Source organism: Elephas maximus, chromosome 4 (genome assembly GCF_024166365.1).
Source record: "Elephas maximus indicus isolate mEleMax1 chromosome 4, mEleMax1 primary haplotype, whole genome shotgun sequence".
In the NCBI taxonomy this organism is placed as follows: domain Eukaryota; kingdom Metazoa; phylum Chordata; class Mammalia; order Proboscidea; family Elephantidae; genus Elephas; species Elephas maximus.
In genome coordinates this window covers 149,392,984-149,406,366 of record NC_064822.1, presented here as the reverse complement: position 1 = coordinate 149,406,366, position 13,383 = coordinate 149,392,984, and the positions used below count along the sequence as shown (strand labels likewise).

General features: G+C 41.2%; 1 pseudogene; it reads left to right on the top strand.

The window, feature by feature from the left end:
* The first annotated feature begins 11,123 nt into the window (after positions 1-11,123).
* Positions 11,124-13,121, top strand: LOC126074768 (tyrosine-protein phosphatase non-receptor type 3-like; annotated as a pseudogene).
* The last annotated feature ends 262 nt before the right edge of the window (positions 13,122-13,383 follow it).

The following is a 13,383-nucleotide window of genomic DNA, read 5'->3' as shown; positions in this document are numbered from 1 at the left end:
AGACATTTCCATTACAAATAAGAGAAATTGGAGGGAAAGAAGGCATAACTGGCACCAAGCAAGTCAGTAAAACATGGTAAATTAGCCCTCAAGACTTTGGAAATAATCCTCTGTTCTCTGAGAACATTTACACAATAGCCCTGCCCTCTAGACTCTAGGTATTGGCCACACTCTCCAGATTCTGAGTGGAGGCCCTTGACCCTGGACTTCAGCTCCACCTTCCATGCCCACTGAGACAGCAACTCTGTTCCCTCGGCTTTAGGTGCGCAATTCTCCTAGTCCATCTGAGAGGCAACTCTGCCCTTTGAAGCTCCAGAGGTCCTGGCCATACCTTCTGAGCCTAATGCAGCTCGGCTTCTTGTGTTCCTTGTCTCTTCAGCTTCTGCTTCCAGGTGTCTTGGCCTCTCGGCTCCTCAGGCCCCACATCTGCATCTGCCTTGCTGGGGCAAGTGTTCCAAAGCTCTGGCACTCAGCTCTCTTGCTCCATGGGTCAGCAAGCCTAGCTCCACCAATAAGTACTTGGAGGCACCCCACTCCGCCAGGAAGCCTCCTGTGCACAGGCACTCAGCTCTCTTGCTCTGTTGGTCAGCTCCAGTGCTAGTGCTGTCTGTCACTGGTTTCCTGGTTCTGCTGCTGCCAGTTCACTGCTGCTGCCGCCAGTCCTCTGTTGCTGTTTCTCACCGTCTGTGCCTTCTCCAGTGTTAAGAGTTCTCCTCACTTCCTTCTAAGTCTTCTATCCATTCACAGTTTCAAAACCACTTCCACATTTTAGGTATCTGTTAGAGCAGCACCCTACTCTCTTGGCACCAAATTCTGTCATAGTCATCTAATGCTGCTATAACAGAAATACCACAAGTGGATGGCTTTAACAAAGAGAAATTTATTTCCTCACAGTAAAGTAGGCTAAAAGTCCAAATTCAGGGTGTCAGCTCCAGGGGAAGTCTTTCTTTTGTCTCTGGAAGAAGGTCTTTGTCCCCAGTCTCCCCCTAATTGAGGAGCTTCTCATGCATAGGGACCCTTGGTCCAAAGGACATGCTCTGCTCCTGGTGCTGCTCTCTTGGTGGTATGAGGTCCCCAACTCTCTGCTAGCTTCCCTTTCCTTTTATTTCTTGAGAGATAAAAGGTGGTGCAGGCCACACTCCAGGGAAACTCCCTTTATATTAGATCAGGGATGTGACCTGGAAAGGGTGTTACAATCCCACCCTAATCCTCTTCGGCAAAAAATTACAATCACAAAAGGGAAGACACCACTGAATACTGGGAATCATAGCCTAACCAAGTCAATACACACACTTTTGGGGGGACATAATTCAATCCACGACAGTGTGTATCACTGGTTACTGGGTGCTCTGTCTCCTGCTGGGATATCTGTGAAGCTGCTTTCCCGTATTCCTTATCCACAGATCTCTGACAGGAGTCCAAGATGGTGAATTCCTGCTGTGTTAGCTGATAAGGGACTTCTGCTCTGTATTTCTCCTCACTCACTGTTCTCTCTCAGTTTCTTATTCCACCAGGTATGTGAATAAACTTGTTCAACTAACTCCAGGATTCTCATCTATAAAATGGGGGCTGGAAGAGTGATAATAGTACCTGCTCCTTGGTGTGATGTAGGAACAAAAGAGAAGATTCACATGAGGCCCTTCATGCAGTACCTGAAACATATTTATCACCCAGAAATGTTAGTTATTATTAATACAGTTATAGTATATACCATATTGCATGATAGTCAATTGTCTGACTGTTCCGCCTGTATAACTGAAAGATGACACGTCTCCCAATCTGATTATTTTAGAGATTATTCTCTTGTAAACAACTAGCAGCCTTTCAGGTTAACCTAAACAAGAGAGATTTGGGGGAGGGGTTGGAAGATACACGAGTATTTTTGTCACTCACAGGCAGAAGGGGCAGCACAGACTTATGAGAGGCTAGAAACAGGATCTAGAAAGTTATCAGGGAAAACAAAACGAGCAAACAAAAACAGGTAACATTTTCTTTTAGGAACCACAGAATTTTCATCTCTGCTTTTCTTTGCACAGCTTCTTGCTTTGATTTTCTCTTTATGTCTCTCTATTACTGTCTCTCCTGTCTCTTTTGTGGTAGGCAGTATAATGCCACCCTCCAAATATGTTATCTTTTAATCTATGGAAACTGTGAATACGTTACCTTACATGGCAAAGGGACTTTCTAGATGTGATTAAGGACTTCGTAAGTGGAGAATATCATGGATTATGAGGTGAACACAGTGTAATTGCAAAGCCCGAAGAAAATCTTTTTCCATGGAGTTGGTTCCAACTCATGACAACCAACGTGTTAATTTTTTTTTGGCTGTGACATTCACAGAAGCTAATCGCCAAGCCTTTCTTCAATGGTGCCTCTGGGTGGGTTCGAATTATTATCCTTTAGGTTAGCAGCCAAACGCAAACCACTTGTGCCACTTAGGAAACCCAAAGTAATTGTAAGGGTCCCTAAAAGTAGAAGGGGGGAGGGGCCAAACAGCACTCAGAGTAACTGCTGTGAGGATTTGCTTGTGATTGGTAGCTTTGAAGGTGGAGAAAGTCACTGAGCCAAGGAATGTTGACAGGAAAGGTGGAAAAGGCAAGGAAACAGACTCCCCCTACAGGCACCAAGAAGAAATGCATCCCTGCCCACACGTTGATTTTAGCCCATCGAGACCTGTGTCAGACTTCTCACCTACAGAACTGTACGATAATAAATATGGTTGTGTTTAAAGACATTAAATTTGTGATAGTTCATTACAGTAACTACTTTTGTTGTTGTTAGGTGCCATCGAGTCGGTTCCGACTCATAGTGACCCTATGCACAACAGAACAAAACACTGCCCGGTCCTGAGCCATCCTTACAATTGTTATGCTTGAGCTCATTGTTGCAGCCACTGTGTCAGTACACCTTGTTAAGGGTGTTCCTCTTTTCCGCTAACCCTGTATTCTGCCAAGCATGCTGTCCTTCTCCAGGGACTGATCCCTCCCGACAACATGTCCAAAGTACGTAAGATGCAGTCCTGCCATCCTTGCCTCTAAGAAGCATTCTGGCCACACTTCTTCAAAGACAGATTTGTTCGTTCTTTTGGCAGTCCATGGTATAGTCAATATTCGTCGCCAACACCGCAATTCAATGGCGTCAACTCTTCTTCGGTCTTCTTTATTCATTGTCCAGCTTTCACATGCATATGATGTGATTGAAAATACCATGGCTTGGGTCAGGCGCACCTAAGTCTTCAGGGTGACATCTTTGCTCTTCAACACTTTGAAGAGGTCCTTTGCAACAGATTTGCCCAGTGCAATGTGTCTTTTGATTTCTTGACTGCTGCTTCCATGTCTGTTGATTGTAGATCCAAGTAAAATGAAATCCTTGACTACTTCAATCTTTTCTCCGTTTATCATGATGTTGCTCATTGGTCCAGTTGTGAGGATTTTTGTTTACTTTATGCTGAGGTGTAATCCATACTGAAGGCTGGTCTTTGATCTTCATTAGTAAATGCTTCATGTCCTCTTCACTTTCAGCAAGCAAGGTTGTGTCATTTGCATAACGCAGGTTGGTAATGACTCTTCCTCCAATCCTGATGCCCCGTACTTCTTCATATAGTCCAGCTTCTCGGATTATTTGCTCAACATACAGATTAAATAGGTATGGTGAAAGGATACAACCCTGACACACACCTTTCCTGACTTTAAACCAATCACTATCCCCTTGTTCTGTCCAAACAACTGCCTCTTGGTCTATGTAAAGGCTCCTCATGAGCACAATTAAGTGTTCTGGAATTCCCATTCTTCCCATTGTTATCCATAGTTTGTTATGATCCACACAGTCGAATGCCTTTGCATAGTCAATAAAACAAAGGTAAACATCCTTCTGGTATTCTCTGCTTTCAGCCAGGATTCATCTGACATCAGCAATGATATCCCTGCTTCCACGTCCTCTTCTGAAACCAGCCTGAATTTCTGGCAGTTCCCTGTTGATATACTCCTGCAGCCATTTTTGAATGATCTTCAGCAAAATTTTGCTTGTGTGTGATATTAATAATATTGTTCTATAATTTCCACATTTGGTTGGATCACCTTTCTTGGCAATAGGCATAAATATGGATCTTTTCCAGTCAGTTGGCCAGGAAGCTGTCTTCCATATTTCTTGGCATAGACGAGTGAGCACCTCCAGCACTGCATCTGTTTCTTGAAACATCTCAATTGATATTCCATCAATGCCTGGGGCCTTGTTTTTCGCCAATGCCTTCAGAGCAGCTTGGACTTCTTCCTTCAGTACCATCGGTTCCTGATCATATGCCATCTCTTGAAATGGTTGAATATCGACTGATTCTTTTTGGTATAATGACTCTGTGTATTCCTTCCACCTTTTTTTTTTGATGCTTCCTGCGTCGTTTAATATCTTCGCCATGAAATCCTTCACTGTTACAACTCGAAGCTTGAATTTTTTCTTCAGTTCTTTCAGCTTGAGAAATACCGAGCGTGTTCTTGACTTTTAGTTTTCCATCTCCAGCTCTTCGCACATGTGATTTTAATACTTTAGTTTGTCTTCTCGAGAGGCCCTTTGAAATCTTCTGTTCAGTTCTTTTACTTCATCAATTCTTCCTTTTGCTTTAGCTGCTCAACGCTCAAAAGCAAGTTTCAGCGAGTCTCCTCTGACATCCATCTTGGTCTTTTCTTTCTTTCCTGTCTTTTCAATGACCTCTTGCTTTCTTCATGGCTGATGTCCTTGATGTCATTCCACAGTTCGTCTGGTATTCAGTCACTAGTGTTCAATGCGTCAAATCTCTTCTTGAGATGGTCTCTAAATTCAGGTGGGATATACTCAAGGTCATATTTTGGCTCTCGTGGACTTGCTCTGATTTTCTTTAGTTTCTACTTGAACTTGCATATGAACAATTGATGGTCTGTTCCACAGTCGGCCCCTGGCCTTGTTCTGACTGATGATATTGAGCTTTTCTATCGCCTCTTTCCACAGATGTAGTCAATTTGATTTCTGTGTGTTCCATCTGGTGAAGTCCATGTGTAGAGTCTCCGTTTATGTTAGTGAATGAAGGTATTTGCAATGAAGACGTCATTGGTCTTGCAAAATTCTATCATTCGATCTTTGGCATTTTTTCTGTCACCAAGGCCATATTTTCCAACTACTGATCCTTCTTCTTTGTTTCCAACTTTCGCATTCCAATCGCCAGTAATTATTAATGCATCTTGACTGCATCGATCAATTTCAGACTGTAGCAGCTGATAAAAATCTTCTATTTCTTCATCTTTGGCCCTAGTGGTTGGTGTGTAAATTTGAATAATAGTCGTGTTAACTGGTCTTCCTTGTAGGCATATGGATATTATCCTATCACTGACAGCATTGTACTTTAGGATAGATCTTGAAAGGTTCTTTTTGATGATGAATCCAACACCATTCCTCTTCGAGTTGTCATTCCCAGCACAGTAGACTATATGATTGTCCAATTCAAAAGAGCCAATGCCAGTCCATTTCAGCTCACTAATGCCTAGGGTATTGATGTTTATGCTTTCCATTTCATTTTTGACGATTTCCAGCTTTCCTAGATTCATACTTCGTACGTTCCAGGTTCCGATTATCAGTGGATGTTTGCAGCTGTTTCTTCTCATTTTCAGTCATGCCACATTAGCAAATGAAGGTCCCAAAAGCTTTACTCCTTCCATGTCATTAAGGTCTACTCTATTTTGAGAAGGCAGCTCTTCCCCAGTCATCTTTTGAGTGCCTTCTAACCTGGCGGGGGGGGGGGTGATCTTCCAGCACTATATCAGACAATGTTCCGCTGCTATTCGTAAGGTTTTCACTGGCTAATGCATTTCAGAAGTAGACTGCCAGATCCTTCTTCCTAGTCTGTCTTAGTCTGGAAGCTCAGCTGAAACCTGTCCTCCATGGGTGACCTTGCTGGTATCTGAATACCGGTGACATAGCTTCCAGCATCAGAGCAACACACAAGCCCCCACGTTATGACAAACTGACAGACACATGGGGCACTGTAACTGTAGAAAACAAATACATCTTTAAACTCACTTTCTTCTCCACACACATAAGACAAATATGTCCTTATAAGTTTCCTATGTGACTTTACATTTCAATGTTCAAAAACTAATAGAAGAATCATTGTGTCTAGAATTATTGGAAGAGCTCCTAGATGGTTATCTTCATTCAGAAATGCACTTCTTATGACAAGGGAGTTGAGGCCACATTGTGCTAGCCAGCCTTCATTGGCTCATTTTTTTGGTGGGAGAGTGAGAGGGATGATTGTTCTTACAGAAGGCAAAAAGATACCTGGGCAGGCCTCCCAATTTTTTTTTTTTTTTCCTAATATAGATATATTTTTAAATAATCTGAGGAAAAAAATCAAATTGTCCCATGGATATATCAGAAATCTTGACAGACTTTATAGTTTTATGACAGGTGTTAATTTGCCATTAGTTACTGAATACCTTATCTTGTGCATAAAGTTGATTTTAAAAAAAAAAGCATCAAAGAAGAGAAATAGTTTATAAATGGCAGCAGAACATTGTCTGATATAGTGCTGGAAGATAAGCCCCTCAGAACGGAAGGCACACAAAAGATGACTGGGGAAGAGCAGCCCCCTCAAAGTCGAGTCAGCCTTAATGATGTGGGTGGACTAAAGCTTTTGGGTCCTTCATTTGCTGATGTGGCACGACTCAAAATGAGAAAAAACAGCTGCAAACATCCATTAACAACTGAAACCTCGAATGTATCTAGGAAAATAGGAAATAGCATGAAATGGAACACATAAATATCAATATCCTAGGCATTAGTGAGCTGAAATGAACTGGTGTTGGCCATTTGGAATCAGACAATCATGTAGTCTACTATGCTGGGAACGACAGCTTAAAGAGGAATGGCATTGCGTTCATTATGAAAAAGAACATTTCAAGATCTATTCTGAAGCACAACACTGTCAGTGATAGGATAATATCCATATGCCTACAAGGAAAACCAGTTAATACGACTATTGTTCAAATTTACGTGCCAAACACTAGGGCCAAAGATGAAGAAATAGAAGATTTTTATCAGCTGCTACGGTCTGAAATTGATCAAAAATGCAACCAGGATGCATTAATAATTGCTGGTGATTGGAATGCAAAAGTTGGAAACAAAGAAGAAGGATGGGTAGTTGGAAAACAAGGCCTTGGTGATAGAAACAATGCCGGAGATCGAATGATAGAATTTTGCAGGACCAACGACTTCTTCATTGCAAATACCTTCTTTCACCAACATAAACAATGACTATATACATGGACGTTGCGAGATGGAACACGGAGGAATGAAATTGACTGCATCTGTGGAAAGAGACTATGGAAAAGCTCAATATCAGAACCAGGGCAGGAGCCGACTATGGAACAGACCATCAGTTGCTCACATGGAAGTTCTCCCTGTAACCAGAGAAAATCATAGCAAGTCCACGAGATCCAAAATATGACCTTGAGTGTATCCCACCTGAATTTAGAGACCATATGAAGAATAGATTTGACACATTGAACACTAGTGACTGAAGACCAGATGAGTTGTGGAATGACATCAAGGACATCATCCATGAAGGAAGCAAGAGGTCTTTGAAAAAACAGGAAAGAAAGAAAAGACCAACATGGCTGTCAGGGGAGGCTCTGAAACTTGCTCATGAACGTTGATCAGCTAAAGCAAAAGGAAGAAATAATGAAGTAAAAAAACTGAAGATTTCAAAGAGTGGCTCGAGAAGACAAAGTATTATAATGACATGTGCAAAGAGCTGGAGATAGAAAACCAAAAGGGAAGCACTTGGTATTTCTCAAGCTGAAAGAACCAAAGAAAAAATCCAAGCCTCGAGCTGCAATATTGAAGGATTCCACGGGAAAATATTAAACGACACAGGAAACATCAAAAGAAGATGGAAGGAATACACAGAGTCATTATACCAAAAAGAATTAGTCAATGTTCAACCCTTTCAAGAAATAGCATATGATCACGAACCGATGGTATTGAAGGAAGTCCGAGCTGCTCTGAAGGCATTAGCGAAAAACAAGGCCCCAGGAATTGATGGAATATCAATTGAGATGTTTCAACAAACGGATGCAGCGCTGGAGATGCTCACTCATCTATGCTAAGAAATATGGAAGACAGCTTCCTGGCCGACTGACTGGAAAAGATCCATATTTATGCCTATTGCCAAGAAAGGTGATCCAACCAAATGTGGAAATTATAGAACAATATTATTAATATCACACGCAAGCAAAATTTTGCTGAAGATCTTTCAAAAACGGCTGCTGCACTATATTGACAAGGAACTGCCAGAAATTCTGACTGGTTTCAGAAGAGGATGTGGAACCAGGGATATCATTGCTGATGTCAGATGCATCCTGGCTGAAAGAAGAGAATACCAGAAGGATGTTTACCTGTGTTTTATTGACTATGCAAAGGCATTCGACTGTGTGGATCATAACAAACTATGGATAACACTGCGAAGAATGGGAATTCCAGAACACTTAATTGTGCTCATGAGGAACCTTTACATAGATTAATAGACAGTTGTTAAGACAGAACAAGCAGATACTGAGTAGTTTAAAGTCAGGAAAGGTGTGCATCAGGGTTGTATCCTTTCACCATACCTATTCAATCTGTATGCTGAACAAATAATCCGAGAAGCTGGACTATATGAAGAAGAACAGGGCATCAGGATTGGAGGAAGACTCATTAACAGTCTGTGTTATGCAGTTGACACAACCTTGCTTGCTGAAAGTGAAAAGGACTTGACGCACTTACTAATGAAAATTGAAGACCATAGCCTTCAGTATGGATTGCACCTCGACATAAAGAAAACAAAATCCTCACAACTGGATCAATGACCAACATCATGATAAACAGAGAAAATAATGAAGTTGTCAAGTTCACTTTACTTGGGTTCACAATCAACACCCACGGATGCAGCAGTCAAGAAATTAAATGACGCATTGCATTGGGTAAATCTGCTGCAAAAGACCTCTTTAAAGTGTTGAAAAGCAAAGCTGTCACCTTGAAGACTAAGGTGGACCTGATACAAGCCATGGTATTTTCAATCACATCATATGCATGTGAAAGCTGGACAATGAATAAGGAAGACCAAAGAGGAATTGATGCCTTTGAGTTGTGGTCTTGACGGAGAATATTGAATATACCATGGACTGCCAAAAGAACATTGGCAAACTAATCTGTCTTGGAAGAAGTACAACCAGAATGTTCCTTTGAAGCAAGGATGGCGAGACTGCGTCTTACATACTCTGGACATGTTGTCAGGAGGGATCAGTCCCTGGAAAAAGACATCATTCTTGGCAAAGTACAGGGTCAGTAGAAAAGAGGAAGACCCTCAATGGGGTAGATTGACACAGTGGCTGCAACAATGAGCTCAAACATAACAACGATTTTAAGGATGGCGCAGGACCAGGCAGTGTTTCATTCTGTTGTGTATAGGGCCACTATGAGTCGGAACCGACTCGAGGGCATCTAACAACAACAAGAGAAAGTTAGACTTCTGGACTTGGGATCTTCTTAAATATCTGTGTTTACTGTTAGAATCTGGAGGCCTTTTAGAAAGTTTTTCAACAATTAGACCAGGCCAAAATTCACATTAAATAAAAACTACTGATCTTCTAGCCCATATTGGAGAAAGTAATTTGTTGAGCTAACCATACAATATTTATTAAACATCTTAAATGTGATTGGCATAACTAAGTTATGGAGATTTGTCTTAGTTATCTAGTGCTGCTATAGCAGTGGGTAGTGGGATAACAGAAGTACTACAGGTGGGTGGGTTTCACAAAGAGAAGTTTATTTCCTCACAGTAAAGTAGACTAAAAGTCCAAATTCAGGACGTCAGTTCCAGGGGAAAGGCATTCTCTCTCCGTTGGCCTTTTCCTCAATTTTCCCCTGGACTAGGAGCTTCTCTGCGCAGGATCGCGTGCTGTTCCTGTGCTCCTTTCTTGCTCATATGAGGTTCCCCTGTCTGTCTGCTGGCTTCTCTCTTTTATATCTCAAGAAATTGCCTCAAGACACAATCCAATTTTGTAGATTGAGTCCTGCCTCCCTAACACAACTGCTGCCCATCCTCCCTCATTAATATCACAGAGGCAGGATTTACAATATACAGGAAAATCATACAATACCAGGAATCATGGCCCAGCCAAACTGATAAACACATTTTGGGGGAAACATATTCAATCCATGACAAGATACAAAGATGAATAAAAGGTAAATAACATAAGAATCTTGCACTGGAGAGTCTCTGATCCTAGTATGGTAGCTTTATTCTGTTCATATCTCTGTCCTCATTTGTGATGCCTGAAAATATGGTCACCAGAAGGCCCCAGATTCACTCCTAGGGAAAGATAACACTAGATTTCTCCTTCTGGGTGAAAAGGACCTGGGGAAGCATTCTGATTGTGGTAGGTTTGCATCTGCTTAATCAACTGTGGCCACATAGGTGAGGGAAGAGAGAATACTCCACCTTGGGTAAAGTGACTCCTCCCTGCCCCACTAGTGGTCCATAAGAAGATGGCAGCTCCCATTAAAAACACAGAACACAAGAGGAGATGTTGGTTGAGATATACAAAAAAAGAAAAACGATCTACCTTCCCCCATGATATATATTATCCAGGTCAGTCAAGATACCAACCATGACCTGTACAGCATAGTCAGAATATGGAGCTCACTCAGCTATTACCCACTGCTTCAAAGTGCTAAATATATTTGAACTTGTTAAAAACTTAACTCTCCACCAAAATATAAAAATAGCTTATATTCCAAACCCACTGCCATTAAGTCTATTCTCACTCGTAGTGACCCTGTAGGACAAGTAAAATTGCCCCATAGGGTTTCCAAGGCTATAAATCTTTACGGAAGCAGAGCAGCTGGTAGGTTGGAACACCAAACCTTTGGGTTAGCAGCTGAGTGCTTAACCACTTGCATCACCAGGGTCACTTAGGTTGTATTAGGAACTTAAAAATTGATATTTCTTTATTTTTACAAATAGTTTGTTGCAATTAATAATTTGCAGCCATGATAAGCAGATGCTAAAACCTCACACATATGTATTAAGTTTCCTATTTGTCCATTGTTGCATGTTGCACAGTGGTAGGGACCTGAACAATTTAGAACTAATGATTGGAATTGCTTCTGCAGGCATCGCTGTACACCAAAAATATATTTGCACAAGTTTTTATTCTTTGGTGAACATTCCAAAAAATTATTTCAAAAGGAAAAATGTTCTTTATACATTAGCAACTAAAACAGACTAAATCCAGGGAATATATTGTGGTCTTCAACATGTTAAATTACTGATTTTGCAAAAAGTTATGAAAATCCAGTGTATTCTTTCAGGAAAAGAAGCTACTACCTCAAGAAAAGAATGTTCTCAGTATTGGATTCTGGGCTCTGTAAACCCCCCAAAATAGGTAAATAACCTGTATTGCAAAAAGGTGACTGAAGGGATGACATAGAACCTATTCACATGGAGATCTTTATCAGCAGAACATTTAGAAACCAAAAGTCTGCCTTCTTCATCTGATACTATTACTCTCAGCTGGTGAAATTCTCTGTTCCAGCAGAAAATCCAAAGATAGGCTCCTACAGACAATTTTGTGAACAAAATGATGTGCCTTATGGAAACGGAAGATGTATTTTATACATACAAGGGCTCCCTGTCCACAAAAGACAGTAATTCTGAGATTCCTCAGGACCGATGTCCTCCCTAAGACAGTATATATAAGAACAATCCACACAAAACTACTTGACCCATAATTCATCTCCTGCACCTCCATTTTCAAACGCTCCAAGGTCTTGCTTACCGGATGAGCCGACTAGCAGTTCTTAGCTTACTACCAAGGAAAAACCAAAAGGCTCTCCTCCGGGGACTCCGGACAATACTACTATGACAAGAGTGGTGATGGTTGATGGTTACTGCTACTTATTCTTGATCCATATCATGTCAGATGAAAATGGAAAATTCAAATTTAATATTAAGGGAATAGTGGATTAGAAGATGCCTCTTGTGTTATCAAGGATAAACCCAGAGTCACCTGCAGACACCTTCACTCATTAAGTTGAATGAAGGTGATCAAATCTTGTTAATCAATGGATGGGTTATTTCTGGTCACTTCCATGATCAAGTGGTGTTGTTCCTCAAAGCCATTTGGGAGTCCAACATGTGGGAGCTGGACCTGGTGATCAAGAGGAAGTTGTCCATTCATTTCCACATATCAAATCTGAAGATGTAGAGAACTGGCTTTTCCCAGAGACCACTTACCCCACATGTCCGGGAAGTGAGGGCACTTTAGAGAGATCCGTGGAAGGACATAGAAAGTGGAACTATGCTGATCCAGTTTGAGCAACTCTACAGAAAGAAACCTGATTTGGCATCACATTTGCAAGGCTGATTCAAATATTTGACAAAAACTGATGTAAAGATGTGTTGCCAGGCATTGTTAGAGGGAATTAATGCAAGTTATGTGAGCACGAAATTTCTACTCCTTGTGAACAAATACACTGCCACTGTGGGATCCCTGTCACATACCTGTGTATAGTTTTGACAAGTGGTCTGGGATCAAAGTTATCACACCTCATTATGTTAACACCTCTTACAGAGTGAGGGTGGTCCAAATGTCATCAGTACTGGCCCAATCCTCTAGACACTGGGGAACATAGTAGCTTTCATATTAAAAAAAAAAAAAAATTATCACTTATTATGAGAAATGCTGGTCACAAGCACCAAGATGGGAGAACACACAGACACCCACCTCCAGTGCATCCCATGGCCCAACCACAGTGTTCCCCATGATCCCTCAGACTTTTTGGAATTTTCTAACTATATGAGGTCCTTGAGAGTGGACAATGAACCCATCTTAGTTCACTGCAGTTCTGGAATAGGTCAAACCAGTGTGTTGGTCACTATGTCAACAGCCATGTACTTAATAGAGAGAAAACTGCCCATTTACCCAATGAATATTATCCAGAAAATTCTAGACCAGTGTGCCATGATAGTGCAGTTATGAAGCCAATACAAGCTTGTGTGTAAAGTGATTTTTTGTGTTTATGAAGACGGCTTAGTCCAAATGCTGGATCCCAATTAAGACAACCATGATAGCCTTCATTTTTCTTTCCTGAGGGCATGTTCCTTAAGGACAGACCTCTCTGAAAGAAGCAAGAGGAGTCTGATTAAGCTGTGGGAAAAGAATGAGCACAATTGAACCCAGATACTTTACATTACATTACTATAGAGAAGGTATTGTGTACACAGGGACTGTGTAGATACCCATGCCATTATGCACAGCATCATTTAGATCTGTTATTCCTATGGAGAGGTATAAACAAAAATGATTTCAGTTTGGGGCC